This window comes from Aptenodytes patagonicus, chromosome 6 (genome assembly GCF_965638725.1).
Source record: "Aptenodytes patagonicus chromosome 6, bAptPat1.pri.cur, whole genome shotgun sequence".
In the NCBI taxonomy this organism is placed as follows: Eukaryota; Metazoa; Chordata; class Aves; order Sphenisciformes; family Spheniscidae; genus Aptenodytes; species Aptenodytes patagonicus.
In genome coordinates, this window is record NC_134954.1 from 65,041,104 (window position 1) to 65,063,983 (window position 22,880).

The following is a 22,880-nucleotide window of genomic DNA, read 5'->3' on the forward strand; positions in this document are numbered from 1 at the left end:
CATACTACTACTACTAATTCTTAACCTTCTGAAAGCAAAATTCACTCAATTTCTTAAAAAAACAAAGAAAGAAAGAAACAAACAAACCCACCACACACCCCAACAAATAAAAAAAAAAGCCCATTAACACCTTCTGGTATCAACTCACATCATAGAATCATAGAATTGCAGAATCATTAAGGTTGGAAAAGACCTCTAAGATCATCGAGTCCAACCGTCAACCCAACACCACCATGCCCACTAAACCATGTCCCTAAGTGCCTCATCTACACGTCTTTTAAATACTTCCAGGGATGCTGACTCAACCACTTCCCTGGGCAGCCTGTTCCAATGTTTAACCACTCTTTCAGTAAAGAAATTTTCCCTCATGTCCAATCTAAACCTCCCCTGGCACAACTTGAGTTGCGTATAACTCGTATAACTTGAAAGTGAAAGAACATTTGTCCCTATTCTCTATCGTGAGAGGTTCTAAATTTCTGAATATATCATAGAAAGGCTGACAGACAGGATGGTCTGACTTCTCAGAGTTTCAAATATTTAAGAGGCACGCCAAAGAAAGAAGCTTTTCAGTCAATTAGATTTTTTTTTTTAGTAAGCCTTCCTCTGCTGGAAGTCAGGAGGACCGAGTCACCAAGCTCAATCTGTTTATATATGACAAAGTCATCAAAATTTTTAATATTCTTCCTTCCTACGTAAAAGCACATTCTAGGGACCAAAAAAAGCCTGTGACAGGAGGACAACTGGGGGAAAATTTCTGTTCAGAACATTTATGCTTGCAATTTGTCCTTTTTTGTTCTTCTGCAATTCTAACGTAAAGAAGTTTGAAATCTTACTCTTGATTTTCACAGCATCTGTCTTCAAAAATGGACAACAATTCCTTAATGCCTTAAGTGATCTCAGGTAGTGCTAGGTGACAAGTTCACTCCCAAGTTAATCCACTTTATAGTAAGAGAATGAGATTTCACGTCTTCAAGGGAAAATGCGTGTCTGGTATGCCACACAGCCACCTGCAGACATTATATAACCCATGGAGTATTTTTTGGAGGTAACTAGGAAGCCATACCGATAGTTTCTCAGCAATAACAAAAACAAACAAACAAAAAACAAGCCTGGCACAGCACTAAGGCTGTATTTTTTCCACCAATGCAGATCTCCCAGAGAGATCTTGCAACAACAGACCTTAGCGCTCCTAGAAGAGGAAAATGAGAATGAATTTATCATCGTATCAGTGTGGATTATCTTCTGCCATGTAAGAAATGCGAGGAGGAACTGAAGTTCTTAAGAATCTGTCTCCTATGGAGCCATTATTTGATAAGAGATGGTGCAAAAGATCTAAGGTTGAGACTGGTTTCTTAGGTAGGGCATTTTAAAAATGTAGCATGAAAGACAGACTCCAAGGAAAACAAGCAGATATATTTATTCATTTCAGCCTTTATCCCGAGTTAGTCCATACTCAGGGTACATCTTACACAGATCGTCATTCACTATGCTTTTGTTCCACACTACAGTAATGTGACAGCATAAGCTCACTGCAGATTCTTTAGAGAAATGACGTGGACAGGTACTAGAATACAAGAACTCAGGATGCTGAAACACATTCAAGGGAGAACAAACAGCATCAAGTGTGAGAACACGGTGGCCCTAATCTGTCTGCTCAAGCCACTGATGAAAACAGCACAGAAGGTTGTTCCACATGGAGGATACTGCCATATCACTCTGAAATTAGGTATGAATTGCAGAAATCCTGGATTTAAAGCTGTTTCCTGGCAGAAAGGTAGGCAGGCAAATGCAAATGGAGAGACTGAGTGTTTAAGAGTGCAGACGAGCCAGCTACTCTCACCAACAGAGGCAGGAAGATTTGTGACATGCAGGATCTTAGGACAGCTGGCAAGATAGAGCAGCTGCCCAGAAGAGAACCTAGCAGTGTACTGGTATTTATTGGTCTTGTTAGTTCTCTCAGTTGTCAAGCATATGGAAACTTTTTCTTTCTCACCCTGACTAGTAGGCTTAGTAGAGTCATGCAACCAAAAGCACTCAAGTTGTTTTCCAGTCATGACCTTGAGTCATATCAGAAGCTGGTACAGTGAGCATACTGCTTATTAAATCAGGCTCTCAAACATCTGGCTTTTCATAGAAAAATAATGAGAACTCAGTGTTAGGCTGCATATTCTAAGTGATGAAACGCAATGACACACAGGAACTGTTTTAAAATGAAGAACCACAAACAAAAATAAGCTGTTAATCCAAACAAGAAGTATCCCAATTGCAATCAATTCAGTAAAACGTGTAATTTGTCAACTGACACCTTTTGCCTCACATAAAAGGAATCCTACCCATTTAAATTGAAGATGAGGAGAAGTGTTCTTGGACGAATGACAGTGTGATAAAGAAAATGTAAGTTAAAAGCATTCAAACAAGCTCACTTTACCAAGCCTGCAAAGATTAAATATGTATTTTAAGTGCAAGATGCATCCATGAAATAAAGATCAACTTATTCTGAGATTATCTTGAGGGAAGCTACAAAAATACAAACCACATACTGACACACACAAGCACATTTCCTGGCATAAAACATTGTTATCCTTATTGCAGAGATGTTTTCCATGGAATTTCAGAACCTCTTTTAAGCTTCACCAAATAATCATATGATTTTTCTTTGAATATATAGTTTCTCTATACACTGAGAGGAAAAAAAGCTACCAACAAAATCTTTAAAGTATCCGTTTTACTTGGTAGAGGTTCTCCAAACCTTTACTCTAGGCAAAGCATTTCACAAGAGACACCTACAGGCAGAGCTTCCTGGGTGTGCACACATTTTGGGGGAGGAGAAAGGGGAAGGGGAGGGACTGCACAGAAAAGGTCTCCCAGATCACCCCAGCACCTTCTCTTTTCACACAGTGCTCCACAGCTGCTTGCAGAACATCCACAGCCAGTGAACCATGCTGCTTCCTTTCAAAAACTGCTGCTACGCCAAACCCTACGGCAGTACTTCAGAACTATTCATTTCAGTAACCCTGACATCAGTTTTTCGAAAGATTACTGGTGCAGTAAGTTGGAGAGCTGAGTGGTAAAGACAATATTCCTAATTAAAGAAACAGCCATTTAAACAAAAACATACTAAATGAAAAGTGTGACTATCTTTCCAATTCAGAATCAAGAATTAAAATACAATCAAAAGAAAACATTAATGGATTTTAAAAAGCCTGCTGGGATGGTGGTTGCTATGAAGTAAAGCTGAACAGAGACCCTGAAGGAAAGTGGAAAAACTTGTTAGCTACCAGAGTACAACACATGGTCCAGCTCTTTTTCTCCACTTCGACTGATGGTAGGTAAGGGTTATTCTGTCTTCTCCCTTCTTTTCTTAAGCAAGTAGTAAAGCATTATTTAATAATGAGCAAGTACCCAGAGTTACTAATTGGGTTCACTTTAAAAATAAAATTCATACACGCAGTACTGAGTTGAGTTTCTGTAGTTAGGATTTAAAATATTATTTATGAGACATGAAAAAAGAAAATATGCTTAAGGATTAATAACAAATAGACAAAATATGAAAATCATCTGCATTTTAATATCTATTTGTAGAACAGAACTAATTTAATGTTTTTTCTCTGTTTTTTAAAGTAAGCTGGACTTTTTCTATTTGTAAACAATTTCCTGCAAAAGTCTTTGTTGTTTTAAGACTTCTACTTTTTTTTTAAGCATTAAAAAGCAGGATTTGCTACTTTCTATATCCATATCCCACTCCACTGCTTTCCTATATTAACTTCTCCCTGTTTTTCCAGGGCAAAATAGAATGAAGGAAGGTTGAGGAAGACAGGAAAATAAAGTTTGTTAAAATTTAATTATTTTCCTGGGTTAAACCTTAGCTCCTTCTGAAGGATTCTAACAAAGACTCAAGACAGAAATATTACTTCCATATATAGCCATAAACTCCCTTTGACCATAATTTCTAAGATTCAACAACCCAAACGCGAGAGCCAGGATGCACAAGAGCAATTCTGACATGCCTTTAGCAACTCGATACTGTTCTGATGAAAACATCTACCTCCGAGATTCCCCTCACAAAAGCTGAGACTCAGCTCAATTAAGGTATTAAATGGTTTCAGGGTAACCTTACACTGGAAGTAGCCTGATGACATTATTTTAGTTCCACATTTTGGGAAGTGTGTTTTCATTTAAGGTAAGACAAAGCAAACTTCCCAATGAACAAATACCTGAAGCTACAGAAGATGTACCCAAGTACATTCCTACCACATCCTTGCTTTCACAACAGCCTTTGGAAGAATGAGTGCACGCTGGGACCGAACAACAAACTGTATAAAGGCTACTAGCACAAAATGTACATACAAGAAACTTAAAGGCAACCTATGGAAACCCCTAACTATATTATAGCTTCTTATGGCTCACCTCTATGGTCATACTACAATGACTTGTGCTAAACTGTAAACTTAAATGAATATAACGTATATAAAGCTACAAAACTCCCTAAGTAACCATTCTTATTCTAGTACAGAATTGTTTTTTTTTTTTCCCTTCCCTATTTAGTGTAACTCACTTTGGAAAGGTTTAAGCTAAGTAAAAAAAGCCAATCATTATATAAATCAGAACATTTTACTGGCACTGCTAATAAAACCTTTCTAAGTAGACAAACTCCTATAAAAAGCAACTACAACTGAGACCCGACTAGACTGCTACTGAGCCAAGAGAGGTTTACATTCTTCTATCAAAAAGTGAAGATTAAAATAAATCCATTATGAAATTCAGATAGGGAAGCAAACAACCAAAAGGCCATTCCAATGAGACATTTGGTGTGTTTTCTTATTCAGAAAAAGTCAAACCAACTCTCGATGATACAGCTGCAAGAAACAATCTGATACATGGGCTACCTGCCCAAAAGGGTAGTGCCCTGCACCTCTCCCGCAGTTAGACCTTCTTGTTGCCTTCACTGGGTCAAGCACAGCATTGTGCAACTAGGAAGGGAGTTGGACAAAAACGTACCCACCAGAAAAGCCATTAGCTTTCCTTTGGATCAGTGGGACCGTGCAGGCAGGCTGTACGGGAGACGGACAAGTGAAGAAGCAGGGAGGAGGGAAAAGGACCCCTTCTTTCAGCAGCAGTCAGCGGTTAGATTAGGTTAAAGCATATTGTGAAACTGCTCCGCAAATGCAATGTACACACACAAAGGAAGGAGCTACAGCTGCCACGCAGACATACCTAAAAGCTATGCCAAATTTAGATCAGGGGGAAAATGTATATCTACATTCTCAAAGCTTTCTTTCTAAGAAGAAGTATAAAACTCACAAATAATTCTGCAATTCCTAATGCTAATGAAGAAAGAGAGAGCAACATGGCCTAACAGCATATTTAAAACTACAAGTGCATAATTCATGTTATGTTTAAGCATTACCATGAATAAAACTGCCATCAATGCAATCCTCTCCAAACGAAAGAAAACATTAGAACTTGACAGGTTCCTAATGTCCGCTTAAAAACCGTATCAGACCATGAAACATGTTGAGTATTTTCACATCAGAAGAGATATTTATTCGCACTATTAAAATATGGACATAGTCCAATATAAAAGGAAGCACAGCTAGCTTTCACAATATCAGAAGTTCGATTTTTAACATACTGCAGAAGCCTGGAAAGTTAAAAATAATACCCTACTTAATGGTTCTAAATAAAGAACATTAAATAAAATTATCTCCTCTGCTACTCAGAAAAGTAAGACATCGCTAAAAGAAAGATTTTTAAATTAACACACAAGTATTTGTAAGAATGAACTAAAATGTGTTGACTTGCAAAAAGAAAGTAATCAAACATAAATCATTGTGAAAAGTTTCACAGATCATAAAATTAACACATTCTAAAATGTAACATATGATGCAAACACTCTTAAGACTTGTTGCACAGTTATTTCTAAATGCTCCATGTTGCTGAACACATGCCGGTACAGGGCCTGATCCCACAAAGATTTATACTCATACTGAGCTGTGAACAGTCCTATTACAATCAAGAGGATTACTCACAGAAAATCTACTTATCGTGCACAAAATTATCCATGCGTGAAAATCTTTGCCACCTTGCTTATCCTAAAATCAGTATTAGATCATCACCAGCATAACTATAATCTAGTATCAAATGTGCGTATAGGAAAGCTTTCGATACTACACTAACAAAGCCACAGTTACATGTCAAAATCCACAGGGATGTCACCAGCATAGCAACATACTTTAAATATTTTTGAAAAATCATAGGCGATGTTACTTTTTATTTGGAAAAAAAAGCCCACTGATTTTGTGGCACTAAATTATGAACTACTAGAAAATAGTTATTTTGAGACTTTGTATCAGAATTTCTACCACTGTACAGTTAACCCCAAAAGAACGATGCAGAATTTCTGCCCTTACACTATGAAACTCGGGCACTCAAAAGTGCTCACTCCAGAGACTTCAGATGAAATTTATAAGCAGGAAAGAAAGCACTACACATAACTAAGGCTAGTCAGCATCTTCTAAGTACTTTTAGTAGTTTATAACTTCACTCCAACTAGTTAAAACTTTGTGAAATTTCATGTTATCGCATGCATGCCTCAAACCGAATCTTTGTAAAAATATTTCAGATAATGTATCAAATGTTTTTTCACTTGATTTTGGTAACAGTGCAGTTATATGACATAGCTGAGCCAATCTAACAGCTAACTGTCATGGAAAGGGGCAATCCTGCTCCCTCCTCCTGACTGTGAGAGTCCACCCTATCTTTTGTGCCTACTCTGGTGCTCATATAAATACATACTGGTTTATGCAGTTCACCAGCCTGGCAAAAATTTTTTTTTTAGTTATTAATTTTCTGCCAGGTTAATTCACTGACTGGATTTACCACAAAGACAATGTGCCAGAAGCAGCTCAAAACAGGGTGCAGGAGTGGGCCCTTCCCTGTTCAGCATTCACAGCCTGTCTCAGCCCATCTCATATAATTTCACCTTGAAAATAAACGGAAAAGAAAAATATGTTGCTTTTTAAAAACTGTGATTTTTTTTTTTTTTTTTACAAGCCCTTCAATTCCTTGGGTCTCACCACTCCTCTACTATCTGCAAGTATTTGTGAAGCATCTCTTCTCATCACTAACACTATGCTAGCGTTGCTTTACAGAAGATGACAACCTGCTGTTGCTATCAGTTACCCTACTGGCCCAAATGGCATAGGTCCATACAGATGTACGTATAACAGAATTTCTGTTTTTTCTTTCCAGATTGCTTTTTAAAAATCCTTAAAACATTATACACAAAAAGCCCTGGGAGAACACAAGAAGTCACCTGCAAACATACAGAAGTCAGGGATAACATGATTAAGGTACCTTGGTTCATCATAATTTGCCTCTCTAGCCTATTGGCGCTGTGATAATTTTTTTTAATTAAAAGATATTATATATGCTATGAGATATATATTTATATGATATATATGTATCTTTTTCTACAAAGCATCATTTCCTTCGGCACACTGGATAGATCTGCTCCATAGAAATAGGTGAAACTAGTGAGATAGTTCATAATATCCTTGCTCCATTTGTTGCAAGGGCTGAAATATGTATAAACAAGACACAGACAACAGGAAAAGAAAGTCACGACCTTTTAAGCAGTTGAATGCTATCCTGTAAAGTAGGATCCTATCCTTGATCCTACCAGAGATCTTACACAATTCTACACAAGCCATTTCTACCAAACCTTTTCTTTTTTCTTTTTAAATACGTGACCAATAATTACATTTTCCTCATTTTCTGGGTGCTTATCCTGACACATTTGGGTCAGATTTACCCAAAATGCTGAGTACTCAAGGCTGCAACTAAATCAATGACAGCAATACTTTGAAAATACAAAGATGGATGCAATGCTGTATGCTATTTTTTTTCAAAAATGGTCTTAAAGAGCTCAAAGGACATCCACACCAAACACAAATTTTCATCTTACTCCCAGGCATCAATTCTCCAGCCATAAAATAAGAAATACCCATTTTCTTTCCCTGAGGCATAGTGAAATACTTGTAAGAATAAGCAACATTCAATATAGGTCACAAGGGTGAACTAATCAGTTCACAGTGCTCTTGTTCCTGCAGCCAGCACAGCTCCTGAGGGGAGAAGGTGGCACACCTAAGATGGAAAGGTAAGCCCACATTGGTTACTTAGGCAACCACTGTGAGAAGATGGGCTAGAGAGGTCTGGCCTCTCCTGGGACCTAATCACTGATCAGAAAGCACAACCAGTAGATTTCGAACTAACATAGAGTAGCCACTTCGGTGGAGAATCACTAGAGGAATAGGGGCACACAGATGTAGGACTGTCATCAAGAAAAGGTAAGCACAATAGTAAGAGTGAAGAGAGAAACACTGGTTACCACCATGATGATGTAACAGAACTGTAAGAGATTTGGCTTCTTTTCTCAGCTCTGCCACTGCTGCTGGGCAAATTGTTATCTTGGCAAATCATTCCCCACCCCGTATTTCCACTTCCTTGTCTCCAAAACAGGGGCAATGACCTACCTAGGATTTAGGTGTGAAGAGAGAAGTAGGAACTATCCATGAGGGCCTTACAAACCTACTGATAACCGTTACAGAAATTTCACAAAGAAATACATTCATTCCGCCTTCAGAGCAGGATTAAGCAGAGCACAGTAAAAGAACACACATTACGCAATGAGAAGAAAGCAAATTACAGAGCAGCTGCTTATTCAACGAGCAGCATGTATCCTGTACGTTCAAAAAGGTATGGGCTTCTGGGGGGGGAATATTGTGTTGATGTATCATGAAAGACTACAATATAATAGTAACGTACAATGTATTAGTATTGTGGTTTAACCCCAGTTGGCATCCAAGTACAACACAGCCGCTCGCTCACCCTCCCCGCTGGTCGGATGGGGCAGAGAATCGGAAGAGCAAAAGTAAGAAAACTCATCGGTTGAGATAAGAACAGTTTAATAACTGAAATATAATAACAACAACAACAACGATAAATTGTAATGAAAAGGAAAAAAACAACAGAGAGAAAAGAACAAAACCCAGGAGAAACAAGTGATGCAACTGCTCACCACCACCGACCAATGTCCAGTCAGTCCCTGAGCAGCGATCGCTGCCCCCCGGCCAACTCCCCCCAGTTTATATACTGAGCATGACGTCATATGGTATGGAATAGCCCTTTGGCCAGTTTGGGTCAGCTGGCCTGGCTGTGCCCCCTCCCAGCTCTTGTGCACCTCCTTGCTTGCAGAGTATGGGAAGCTGAAAAGTCCTCGACTCGGTATAAACACTACTGGGCAACAACTAAAACATCGGTGTGTTATCAACATTATTCTCCTGCTAAATCCAAAACACAGCACTGTACCAGCTACTAGGACGAAAATTAACTCTATCCCAGCCGAAACCAGGACAATTAGTAATATAGTGATGTACATACACTTAGGATGGCAAAATTAAGGTGGCATAGGTAAAGCTCAATGCTGCAATTTTAACATTTGTGTGCTTGACTTACACCTAAAACTGTTCTTTTAAGAGCATGCTCTTCTTGCCTGTAATATCTTTACTTTGCTTAATTGTTTTATAAAAGGCTGTGTACATGCATTAAAGAAAAATAGTAATTACAGAAAAATTCAATCCAGTTACTTAATATGTCCACGTAGACTAAATAACATTGGACAATAAGCTAAGGGAAGTATAATCAAGAAGGTTTTGATCCAAAAGATTTTAAGTTAGCAGCGATAGCGGTCTCGGAGATTCTGGAAGACATCCCAGCATAAGGAAAACTTTCAGAAAAATACCAACAGTAATCTAAACCCTAGGTGAGAAGGACATGGATAATGGATACAAAACAGATCTTACAGAGCCCAGGCAGTGTTTCTAGATCTTACTTCAGTATTTGAAAGCATTATTTCAGCACGCGCTCTCAGGCTGTGAGGGCAATGCAAGTGTTTTAGAATACAGGAACCATTCTCCTAAGTTGCAATTTCAATTTTAGCACATTGGCATGCACTAAGTACACATTTTTTTCCCAAATTTCATTATGGTAAACTTATTCAGGGTAAGATTACATTCTGTGTAACATCTAGAAACAAGTTCTGAGAAATATCCTTGGTTCTCTGTAGACTAACTTTTCACATGGTGGTACTAGCAAGGAACATTTTCCCATTTAAACCTGCTGAGGAGGCTGTGTCATATCCCGGTGTAACTTTATTTTTAATGTACATTTATTGCATTTCAGCTCTGTTTCAAACATACCCTTCACCTACACATGGAACAGTAACCTCAAAAAATCCAATTACTCCAAAACATGATAGAATGAATACCTCTTTAGTAAAAGATTCACTGCAGGCAGACCGAGCAAGTCCTGTGCTTTCTATATTGTTTCTCAAACACCACAGTGTTACCTTCAGTGGCCATCTTTCAAAGCCACCAGTGGTCTGGGCTAAAAGATCTGAAAGAGCCCTTCTTAAAGCTCAAAGACATAGATCTCAGTTGACTGCTTCACTCCACTCCTCAAATGCCATAGGTCTACGCTACCTACAATAAAAATAAAGGCCTTTCAGGGACCTATTCCACAAGACTAATACACCTAGCAACTGAAAATTACAAAATTAAGCATGAAACATAGAAAATAAACTACTTCAAGCACATAAATATCTACTTCACTTTGCTAACGTAAACACAAGGCCACACACACATAACAGTCAATGGAAAAAATAAACCCATATAATAATCCCCTGAGGAAAGAAAAAGAATCACAGGTGACAGTTACTAATCATAATGCACAAGACCTTTCCATAAGGTGTTTGGACCCTTCAGAGATGGCAGCTGTGTAAGAATATAAAAACAGTGAAGCAACAATGATTTAGGTATCGTTAGAAGCAGCATCTCAGACAATATGTTCTGGTGGTAGCCCTTTCTTTCCTTTAATGCATGATGAAAAACAAGGAGCAGAGGATCTTGCGATGCTCCATTAGGGAGACCACTGACCAACAGTGAACAAATAAAAAATATCTGTTCTTCAAAGTATTCAACCAGTTATGAACTGGGCACCAAGGAGCAATTTTCATCAGTGGAATCAGGGATTGTTCTGGCCTAACCAGCACTCTGCTACAACAGCATCAGAACAGTATCAAGCATCTTCATCAAGAATAAGCAGAAGAATCAGCACATAAATGGACACGTTAGTATTTAAAAACAGTATGAAATCAGCCAAAGGGAGAAGGAGTAGAAATAAACTCTAAATTCATGGAAGTGAGCAACTAGGTCACTTTCTCAAAACCCCCCTTGGAACACAACCATGTTACAGACCATGTAAATTTGCCAAGACAACAAAGAAGTTTTTTTAAGAGTACACTTCTGTACAGTTAGGATTTTTTTTTCCACATTGTTGCAACAAATCCACCACCTCCCTACTGATAACCAACATTTATGGTCAGGTTAAATCAACTAAGAACTATTCCTATCCTGCTTACATAAAATTCCAGAATTGTCAATCAGCCTCTTTTAATCTGGCTGATCCTCACTCCAAAGGAAAAAAAAATTCAAATCAAGTAACTACTAAATCTAGTGTGCTTCTGCAGCGTATCCTCTTCAAAATACTATCCACAATCCCAACAAGAACTTCCAGGTAACTCTTCACCTTGATACTCCGAGAATGGTATGAACAAGGAATCCCGCTGACTTCTATCACATACCCCAAGGTGGTTACTCCTCGTTACAGTTTTACATTTCTCAAACAATTTTAAAGCACTTAAGCCCATTTTCAGATCAAGGCAAGCCAAAACATGAGATGTCTAGAAGCCATTTTATAAGAGCCATTTTATAACATAGATATCCTGGCCCATTAACTAACATTGAAAATAATCCAAAAAATAAAACTCAGACTTCTCAGGATTGTGCCCTCTTGAATAAAAAGATTGTGGAAATTGGATTCTACTTCAATGACTTTGGTACCCTGCAGCTAATTCTTGCTAATTAAGTGCTAGAATACACTAAAACAGAAATTCAGATTGATCAAAAGATATGATTCATGTTTATAATAACTCCTATAATTATTAGGAACAAAAATCTTGAAGGTTCTTGATGCCATTAACTCGCAGGCCAACAATTAAGAGCTACCATCCCAAACAGGTCTGAAATTTCCAAGAACCCATAGCCAAATAACTTCATGTTGAAGCCAAGTCTTCGTAAAATACATTCAATACAATCCATACTACTAAGCAAGCAGGAAACCAATCTGTAAAGTAAGAAAATATTCTTACAGCATTCTGGTAAAAGAAAAACCCAGCATGTCCTGTGTTTATGGACTGCTTTCCAGATACTATTCTCTCATCCAACCATGTTAAGAGTCTTAAGTCCTCAAGCCCTCAACCTGCTGATGCAGCTGTGCTCACCCAGATTCCCTCAATGCATAGATGTGTCCCATAGGTAACACGGCAACAAGATGCACTCAAGATGCAAGCACCAGAGCCGAGATCGCTTTGCTGAACTTGTGCACAACCAAAGATGGGAAATGAAGAGTTGCCCAATTTTACAGTAAATTTTAGGCATGTAACGCATAACTACAACAGATCCCATGCTTTCTGGATATGCAGCCATACTCTCATCACCACCACAACTGTGGAAAGCCCCATGCCTGTCCTGTGACCTATAAGGAACGTAAGCCAGGGATGACACAAAGGCTCACTACACAGTAAACTGCAAGGTCATGCAAAGAATTGAGAGATTAGGTTTTCTGTCAGTTTGTCCTTTTACATTGCTGTTCCTTGAAAAGTGAAAGTAAACTCACACTTAAAGCTGCCTTGTACTTGATCCAATACGGTGTATATAACACGGAGTATAGGTTCCTAACAGGCACCAGAAAAGCCTGAACACGCCTGGTTTGCATGATCTACTTTTAACTGTCAGATTAAGACAACAAGCCCACAGGTTTTGTCTACAAATTGTCACCTATTCTACAAATTCAAGCAACAGACTATGACAACTGGATGATCACCCTCTGCATGCTCCTTTCCTATAAACTCTATTTTATTCCCCCTCCCAATCCCTTAATTTCATGTTGGGTATAAATAATTTGTGATCATAAAAAATACATTTTAAATACATAAAAATTCTTTTCTACAAGTCATTTAAAAATAAAATGTCATAACCTCTATAAGGAAAAAGCAACATTAAAGCCAAGTAGCTTTCCCTTACTTCCTTACACCCCCTAACAATACAAGCTTTCTGAATCCCCAGAAGACAATCACGTAACTTTCACATCTTTTTGCTGACTCAAATGAAAATTCATCACAGAGTATAACTGTCAGGTTCACCAGTGACAGAGGAAGCTCCTGAGAACAGCAGCCTAATAAAGCTTTCCTCCTTGAGGGATGACAGCAGTCTTTCTCCCATGTGAATGATTCCTTTTCGTTTGATATTGTTAAAGCAATATTCACGCAGGGCACCTTCACACTAGATTTTACAAAAAGAAATGGTTATAAAGTCAAAACGTAAGTTGAAAACCAATATTCCACGGACACTTCTAGAAAACCTGCAAGCGATTGTGGTCTAAAATAATTGTATCACATCTTGGTACCCTGAGGATTGACCACCTCCCTCTACACTTGACCTACTGTGGTCATTACAAAAATTTTCTTCAAGGTAAGAAGTGTAAGATTGCTTTAGCAAAAAGGGAGTTGGTTGAGTTCATCAATCTTTCATGAAAAACGCCTTTGTTAAAAGAAACTTTAAGGACACAAAATGAGAAGATTTCTTAAATTTATTTATATAGTTACTGTTGCATCTAGAAACGCTCAGTGCCATAAATGACCCAACTTAAAGGCCTGACAATTGTCATCCACCTCACATATATTTCGTCTGACAGAGACTCACATATAACAGTGACCTATGTTAGGAACCACCGTGTATGTGGTCAATAACAAGGGAGAATCATACTTCAGGAGGTCAGCAACAGAGATGATAATTTGCTTTACAGTACTCTTATTTGAAAAATTCTGAAATCATCCACTGCATCTGGAAATACTGACTGCTGTAATGCCTACAGACTAAAAAATCATCCATGGATCCCATGAAATGTACTCATTTCTTGGCTTTAATATTCATTTTGCTCCCTCTCCCCTCCCTTTACAAAACTGAAGAACGTTTGCAATGCAATACTATAGATTCACTTGTTGAAAGCAAGACTAAATAGTTTTCACTACCAAAGGAAGCCTGCAGAAAGCTGGTGAATTTAGAAGTTGCCTACTTGCTTTGCCCCTTCCCAGTAAACTACAAAACACAGATACATCCCAGGCAGCTAACTCGCATAACACACTGCTTACTCTTTGGCAAAACAAACTTCACTTTATGCTGAACATTTCTCATACCTGATGACTAGAGCTTTAGGCCAGACATCATCATAAACACCTGCTACAAGTGTTTTACATATACATACATACATATACACATATACTTTTTAGGAGTGTATCACCACTTTGTTTCAAATCTAATCCCAACAAAAGAAAAAAAGAAATCTGACAAATTTTCAGGGCAATCATGTAGAGGTTAAAATTCAGAGTGTACAAAGACATTTGTTTCCCCTTTCTTAAACACCGCTAGCGAACATATGACTATGTCAAATCTGCCCAGCATCAGTATTTCTTACTTCACCTCTTGCACTAAGGCAACATGACCTTGTCATGATGTTACTGGCATTGTAAACCCTTTTAATGATGTCTTTTATATCCATTTTGGGGTACGTAAGTAGTAAAAGTTAATACCGACTTTAGGGGAAATTATTACAAAAACATTAAGATACTTGTCAAAAATTTTATGAATGGACATCTTTTTACCTTATGAATGTAGCTGCCATTTGAAACAATTTTAGAGCAGAAGACTTATCAGCCTCATATCTGAGTTCACTTACACAAGTATCACAACAGCTTTACGTATTAGTAATATCACTTGTTATATCAAGAAATTATTTTGTTTTACAGACATTTTAGAGGCATCTTGATTTTTTTGTTTGTTTTTTTTTTTCCAGTGCAAGAGATCTAGACAGTTTATATTTGATAGGCTGTTCATAAATTATACCCTACTGCTGTTTGCAGGTTGGAATTTCTTCCCACACAGATTTCATTTTATCATCAGACTGTTTAATTCTGCGTTTATAAAAATGTCATCCTAGTCATAAGGGAAGAATTAGACAGTACTGTCTTAAAGTTTTCTGCACTAACTGTGACAAGATGCAGATGATATTGTAATACTAGTATGCCAGTAGAGTATACCAATTGCAGGATCAGGCCAATATATACACACCCCGTTAAAGAGCTATGTCTTGCAGTTATCTAAAGTGCAATGAAATCATGAAGTAATATAAATTAGTAATACATTAACTATATTACAGTATTTGCACTGTTACCACTTGATATCATAGCCTTGAATACATTAACACATTGAAAATACATCGTAAGAGTACACCAAAAATTATTTCTGAGCAAAAGCAGTATCAGTCTCTATATCATCTCCCAAAATAAAATTCTGACAGTATGGAAGAAGTTATCAGGAGATTCTAACCCTTCTGCATGTTGTGCTTTCCACAGTCTTTCTAAAAGACACTGAATTTCCCCTTAGGACACACTTATAATTAAGTTCTGTGAGAACATATTATGGATTTTTCCAGATATTTTATCCAACACGCTGAATATCTGAATGATATATGAAAAATATCTCTATGTGCAGTCAAGGGAAGACAATTTAATCACTTATAATATTGAAATACTCACATATGTTACTGTATTTTAATTTGTACGATAATTTGTAATTTAAATAGGTTAAACCTATGTCACTTGCATAGTTTAGAGCATTATTGCTGATGTATAAAATATTCTGCTCTATGTAGATGATGAAAAAAATTGTATATTTAAACTGTATATAGAGTACTAATGAGCTAAACAGATGGAGCTGTGTTTTTAACTTCACTGGAAAGTACTGAAATAAAGTAACTAACAGCATTTGCGTAAACGAAAATAAATCTCATGAAAACCTGAATGGATTTTCTTTTGTTAGACAGAAGTTTGTGCTTGGCATACAGCTATATATTATAGCCAATGGCTGTGTTTTGCTGACACGTCCTGTCAATAGCTACGTCTCAGCTCTTAAAAACCAGTAAATGTATAAACTCAATACTAGTTCAAGGGTTTCTGCATAGAGTCCAATACATGGGAGGGGAGGAAGGGGGAATAATTCATGAATCTCAATACTCCAGGAAATACTATTTTCCCAAAAGTATTTCTGTCAAAAAACCAAACAAATTAAAGTGCAAGTTAATCACAGTACTGATCCTTCACATAAGCCCTGCAACCTGATAGAAGCAGACACCCATGGCTACTTACATCCATGGAGACTTTGTGGGACTTCATTTGTCTTTAAACATTCAGTTATGCAGATCAGCCTGCAAGCTGAAGGCCTGAATCATATTTCGTCATAAATGATGCTGGTTTGAAAGGCAGCTATCATTAAAATGCCAGGCAAAGGCACAAAAAGTACTTATTTCAAATAAAACATATCTATTTCTCTCTTAGATCCACTTAAGAGTCTTCAAAGTAAAAAATATTTCCAATTGCATTTACTTTTCATTCCTTGTCCCATTCATTTAATATAAAAGACATTGATAAGTTTGGACAAGAAAGTTGGACACCTCAGTTTCGTGTTTAGGATCTCCAGAACAATAACAGTATGTTTATTTATCAAAGACATTAACTATAATAGCAACATTACTATTTCTCATTTAACTTTTGTTACTTCACACAGAAAAAACTATTTTATATTAGAGCCAAAATTAAACCAAACTTAATCCCAAATTATGCTAAATAATTAAAGTGGTTTTCATAGATTAAGACCCACTCCATCAAGCTGCTCCATACAGACAGCTCTCCATTTGCAATATTTACAACGGGAGAACAGCCCACATAGCGGTCCTCACCGGAGGAAGACTCTACAAAGATCCTAGTCACAAAAAACATCACAAATTTCTAGCAGCAGACACAGAAGACAATCCCACTCTGCTTTTCCCCAAAATACTAGAATACAACAAACCCTTCCTCCCCATTAGTAAATTTTAAAATGTTTTACCTAAATCCATACACTAACAACCGATACCCTGAACTTCACTATTTGCAAATTTACATTATTGAACCTGTGGTGCAAAGAACCCATCTAAAAGTGAGCTAAACTCTATTTCACTAGAGTAATATATTCTTAGTATTCTCGTAGTTCAACTCTAACATTACTGGTATGCAGAAGTTCTCAGCTGGAAGTAAGAACTTCCAACCTCAGTGGTTTTACAATGCCAACTCTCTCTAGAATACATGCACGCTGCACAGAGCTTTAAATTCTAATACCAAAAAAACTTGTACACACTAAACTGAAAGGGAAAATCATCCTTTTAGAAGCTACATAATAATATTACAGAAGTATGTGTTCCTTCAGGTGAACAATTTAGCCTGCAATATAACTTTTCACATTCTGACTAATTTTTCTTCCATTTTTTTTAACCATTGTGGTTCTTCGAGTAGCTACTTACCTACTTATGATTTGATTTCATAATCCATTATATTAAGGATTTTCCATAAATAGAATATGTTTGCAATACAGTAGAAATTAAACACATATGGACAAGAAGGACAACAGAAACATAGATTACATATACATCTGTTCTCTCAGGCCTTAGCCTGAGGAGCAAAGACAGAAAAAGTACACGTGCACATGACAGCTAAATACAAGAGGTCTGCCTCACCTTTTTTAGCTTTATTCAGTTATATGAGCTCACTGACTAACTACATGGATATTTGGGGAAGAGGGGCATGCAGACATCCAGAAACAACTACGAAAAAAATACTTTTAGAAACTGAATACACACGTACATTCAGCTGAGTATTCATCAAGAAAGGCCATGACAACTGTTTTCAGGAAATCATGCAATTGAAAAATTAATTTCATAGAGTTTTCCTTAATCACCGCAACAAGAGCGGGGTTTGCCTGCCTCTGCTATGAATCTGACTGAACCCTGCACCAGGAGTCTGCAGATCCCATGAGATCCACAGGAAAGCAGGCCTCATGAGCTCTGGAGCTTCCCAGCACAGCCAAAGCTTCTGCAGATGACAGCTGTCACTGGACACGTGCACAAATCCCAAACACTGGAAGCGGAACACTGAAAAACTAACACTGCCTGAAGGTATGCAAACTTTTTACACAGCAGGATAGATTTTAAGTCTAGATCGGCCCATCAGTTTATCTAGTCTGATTTTGAGTACAGCATAAGAACGCCTTCAAAAATTGATACAGGTTAGCACTATTTTTCCACCTCTTTCCTTCACAAGGCATGCATCACCAAACTCACGGAGAACGGCTGCAGAAGTTGTATCACTTACAAGGACGAAATCTGATATGGGCACTCCAAAACGTTTAAGCATGACAGGCCCAGGTACGTATTCCTAGCAAGCTCGTAAAGTATTACTGAAATCTGTGAGTAAGTACAGCAAATAAACAAAGCAACTGAGATCCTATTCAAGAGAAAATCCATAGTCCTCTGTCATATGTCTTGTACCAACAGCAAAGATGCTGCTCATCAGAAATAAGACATCTCTCCCATCTAAAACTTCTTGGACCAGAATGTCACGTGTATGCAGAGAGAGAGAGAGATAGGTCATGCTCCAGGTAGACTTTTAAAGCAAGACTAAAGCTGTGATCACTGGATTCTACATATCCTTTTTTTTTATCATTGTGCAAAAGCCCTCACAGCTGCTCTGAACAGTTTACGAAAATAAAGTGATCAGAGAGATGATTTACGTTTGCAACATAAATGTCTTCCCTTTTTATGAGCCAGCTTAATACAGACATTGCTGCACTCATCCCAGCTGAGGTTTGGCAGGAATTGGGGGAGGAAAGACGATGAAGAGTGAAAGTGTTTAAAGCCCAACTGATTTCTCCTCAACTCCTACTGGCCCCCCCTGCCCTCCCAACCACTTCCAGCCTGGCACTGGTTAGCAGCTCCCGACGCTGGAGAGAGGTCCCTTGCAAAAGCTCCCTCCGAGCAGCTGAGAGGAGACTCGGAGAAGGTTATTCAAAAAACAAAATCAAATTAAATAAATTTTCACAAGTCGGCACACTTCACCGATCTTACACCAGGAACAATGGAGACGCGGGCAGCGGGAGGATACGGCCGCCCGGGAGGACGGGGCCGGGGGGGACACGCTGCCTGCCCGCCTGTCCGTCCGTCCGCAGCTCCCCCGGCTCTTTGTCTGTCCGTCTGTCAGACGGCCCCGCTGGCAGCGCCGGCCCCATCCCCACCTCCCCGGCGAGGCCTGCTTGGCCCCGCAGCGGCCCCGCGGCTCCCGGCCCGCCGCGCGGGGGGCCGGCTCCGCCGGGGAAGCCCCGCCGCCGGCCGGGGGGGAGCGCAAGGGAGCTCCCGGCGCCCCCCCGCGCGGCGGGGAGCGGGGGAGGAGGGCGCCCGCCGCCTCTCTCCTCATCCCCCGCTCGCCGGCCTCTCCGCCGGCGGGGCCAAGCGCGGCCCATGCGGGCGGGACGCGCCGGGCCGGGCCGGGCCGGGCCGCGCCGCGGCCCCCCCTTCCCTTCCCTTCCCTTCCCTTCCCTCTCCTCCTCCCTTCCTCCCTCCCTCCCTCCCTCCGCGCACCTCCCGCCGCGGTGGCGGCGGGCGGGCGGGCCCGGCCGGACCCGGCCAGCTCCCGCTCCCGCCCGCCGGCACTTACCGGCCGCAGAGCTGCGAAGAGAAGGCGGGCCGGGCCGGGGCGCGGCGGCGGCGGCTCAGAGTGCCCGTGCCGCGGCCCCGGGCATGGCGGGGCGGCGGCGGGGCGCGGGGGAGGGGAGGCGGCGACGGCGGCGGGGGAGGGGAGGCCGAGGGGAAGTTGGCGGCGGCGGCGGCTTCTTCCTGCTCCGGCGGGGCGAGCGGCGCCTTCCCTCAGCCTCCTCCTGGCGGTGACAGCGACAGCCCGGCCAGAGCGCCGCCGCGCCGCGGTGCAGCATGGGAAACACGCCCGGAGGACCGGCGGGCGCCCGGGCGCGGCGGGCCGGCGGCGCGGCGAAGCGAGGAAGGAGAGAGGGGAGAGGGGAGCCGGGCCGCGCCGGGCCAGGCCTCCAGCCGGGGCCGGGGCGGGCGGTGCCGGCGGCCCGGGTTATGCGCGGGTCAGGAGGCTGGCGCGGCCGTGGGAAGCCCCGCTGGGCGGGCCCGGCCGAGCGCTGCCCCGTGCCGGCCCTGAGGGGAGGTGGGGCGGAAAGGGCCCTTCGGCCGTGCGGGGTGGCCGGGCCTCGGGCGAGGGGATGGCGCTGCCGCACGGGCTGGGGGGAGTGCTGGGGGTGACCCCCCGGTGTCGTTCCGGCGGCTTCATTTCCAGTACGAGCTCTCGGAGTAGAGGGGGCCGGCACGGCCGCGGTCGGTGCCAGGGAGGAGGCTGAAGTAGACCCCGATCCCCCCACAGAGCCCGGTTCCCCTCTCCCGATGCACCCCACTTCTCTCGGGTGAGGCCGGGGCCTTCTGGGGCAGAGGGGTGCGGGCCCGATGCGGGAGGCCGCGGGAGGCCGCAGACCACTGGAGTGCACACGGAGGTGGTGGCTGTGGGACTCCCGGGGCCTCCAAATCCATCAAGAAGTCCTGAGATGAGTTTTCTGCGCTGTAATCTCCATGATCGTGATGTCCTCCATGACCCCACACAGTAAACAGTTTGGAGAATTGCTAGAGGCCAAATCTTCTCAAAGCCCGCGGGTTCCTTAGAATAGCTCTCCACCCAAACTGTCCGCGCCTTTACAACTTTGGCTGTGTCTCAGTCTCTCTTGCATCTCTCGACTTCATCTCTTTTAGGGGTTACCAGTTTTTCCACGTTTTTCTAAATAAAGTCTTTAGCCCAGCAACGCGCTTAAACACGTGCTTAACTAAATTGCTTTATATCACTTGCTTATAATTAAGCATGTACTTAAGTGCTCTGCTGGATTGAAGCCAAAATCTGCATAAGCTCTATTGGGTAAAATTTACCAGCTTCATCGGGCTTAGCTTTGTGAGTCATTCAATCAGCAGCAGCCCAAAGCCTTTTGCTACAAGCTTAGTTATTCCCAGGATGTCCTACAGGATCACCCTGTCTCCGCGACAAGCCTTATGCCCTTTGTTCAGGTCCTGTTAGAAGTAAGACGCATCTGCCTGGTGAGTCAGCTTTATGTAGGGTTTCTAGTTCTTTTAACAAGATGCATTAATAAGGTTCTGCATCCTTATGCAGGTCATGGATTGTGCCATCCAGTTACAGTGTAATAAATTGCATGAAGAAGAAAACATTAATGACATTAAGACCCAGTTTGAAGGTCTGCCCTGACTTTATGTAACGTGTATATTTCAAAATAATTGCACTGAGTACTCAATCTGTATGAACAGAGGAAGGAGTTAATAAAATGTGGCTACATTTCATGCAGTCATCTACAGTTTTACATAAATACAAGAAGTGTCATTAACCTGCTTGCTGAATAAAATGGGAAACTTTTATTTTTCAAAACCAGAGTTTTAGAAACTGAGGGAAGATGCACATTTATGCAGCTTTGATTTTTTTTTTTCCTTCAGAGACAATTAATTTGGTGACTGTTCATTTTTACCTGTCAAAAAAATCTTTTGAATTTCATTAAGTCTGAGTCAGGAAGCTCGGCACTAAAACCTTATTTTAAAATACACTGAGGAATTAAAGCTTTCTGCAGGATGAGCGCAAGTCTTTCTCCAAGGACACATCAATTGGAACCTGCTTTTCAAAAAATTTTGTTTGGCAATTAACAGTGTAATATGAAGAAGAAAGACTGTCTTGTATTTAATGCAAAGAAGTAAGACTCAGCATATTTGGCTTCTGTTCACTGCTCTCCTACCATTCTTCTATGACCTTAATCAAGACATGCTCCAGTTTTCAAATGTCAGTTTGGGTGAGGGTGGTGTTTTCTGTTGTTGTTTTAAGAGGAACGGAGCACCTACAAATTGTCCAGTTCAGTGAGAATCTTACAGTGCTCTGTTCATCTGGAAGTCCTCCCCACCGAGGCAGGGGTGGTAAAGGGACGTGTCAGACCTTGGACCTTTGCCTCTTTGCCACCCATATTTTCAAATGACAGTAGTTCCTCACCAAGTCACACAGCTACGGCACTGATGTCGTTCATACTAGTATTTTGACACACATTTAATACTACAGTGTTTGTTTATTAATATTAGTGTTTTGACATAAGAAAACAGAAAAAGAATATATAAAGTCAGTAGCTTGAGAAGCTTAAAGGAGCACTTGCGTTTTGACCTATTTTTTTTTTTTCTTATGCCTCTCTCTAAGTAGCAGACAAACTCTGCTTTTCCCCAGGGAAAAATTTAATAGTCTTTAATATAGTCTTCCTTCTCCCTTCTGAATTCCAGAAGTTGCCCACCCATGAGAAATCTTCTAAAAAGCAATGTGTGCACAGTGTGGAGCAGAGTACGTTTCAGTTTCCTTTTTTTAGGAGGGCTAAATAACGGAAAGTAAAAGGCACTTCTTTTTTTCCTTCCCTTTTCTATATAAATCTAGAAACCAAGAAAAATAGGAAGCACAAGTAGGCTGTATATTAAAAAGAGTGGCTTTGGGGAATCGTTGGAGAATATATGTGCGTTTTAAAAGGTCTTGGAACAGGAAGCGGCTTCAGAAGTAACTGTGTAGAACAAGCAGAACCGTGTCATTTGAACTTCTGCATGACAAACTGAAGGATTTCATTCAGGAATTTCTGCGTCAAGCCAGTAACTTCTAGGGAAGCAGCCGCTGATCTGGAAAGATCCAGTCTGGGAATTTGAGAGAGAAGTCCACCGGTTAGGTGGGTTTTCAAGATGGCCACTTAGCC

General features: G+C 40.7%; 1 protein-coding gene across 2 annotated transcripts in view; it reads right to left on the minus strand.

Annotated features, from left to right (window-relative positions):
• The window catches only part of ZNF148 (zinc finger protein 148), a 36,441-nt gene extending 16,608 nt beyond the window's left edge, over positions 1-19,833 (minus strand). The window contains exon 1 of one of the 2 annotated variants that reach the window (XM_076343011.1): positions 19,757-19,833. The gene's annotated coding sequence lies outside the window, so the exon portion shown is untranslated. Of the gene's footprint in view, positions 1-19,170; positions 19,195-19,756 lie in introns of those variants that run through there. The other variant, XM_076343013.1, reaches the window with a different exon arrangement.
• Positions 19,834-22,880: the final 3,047 nt, after the last annotated feature.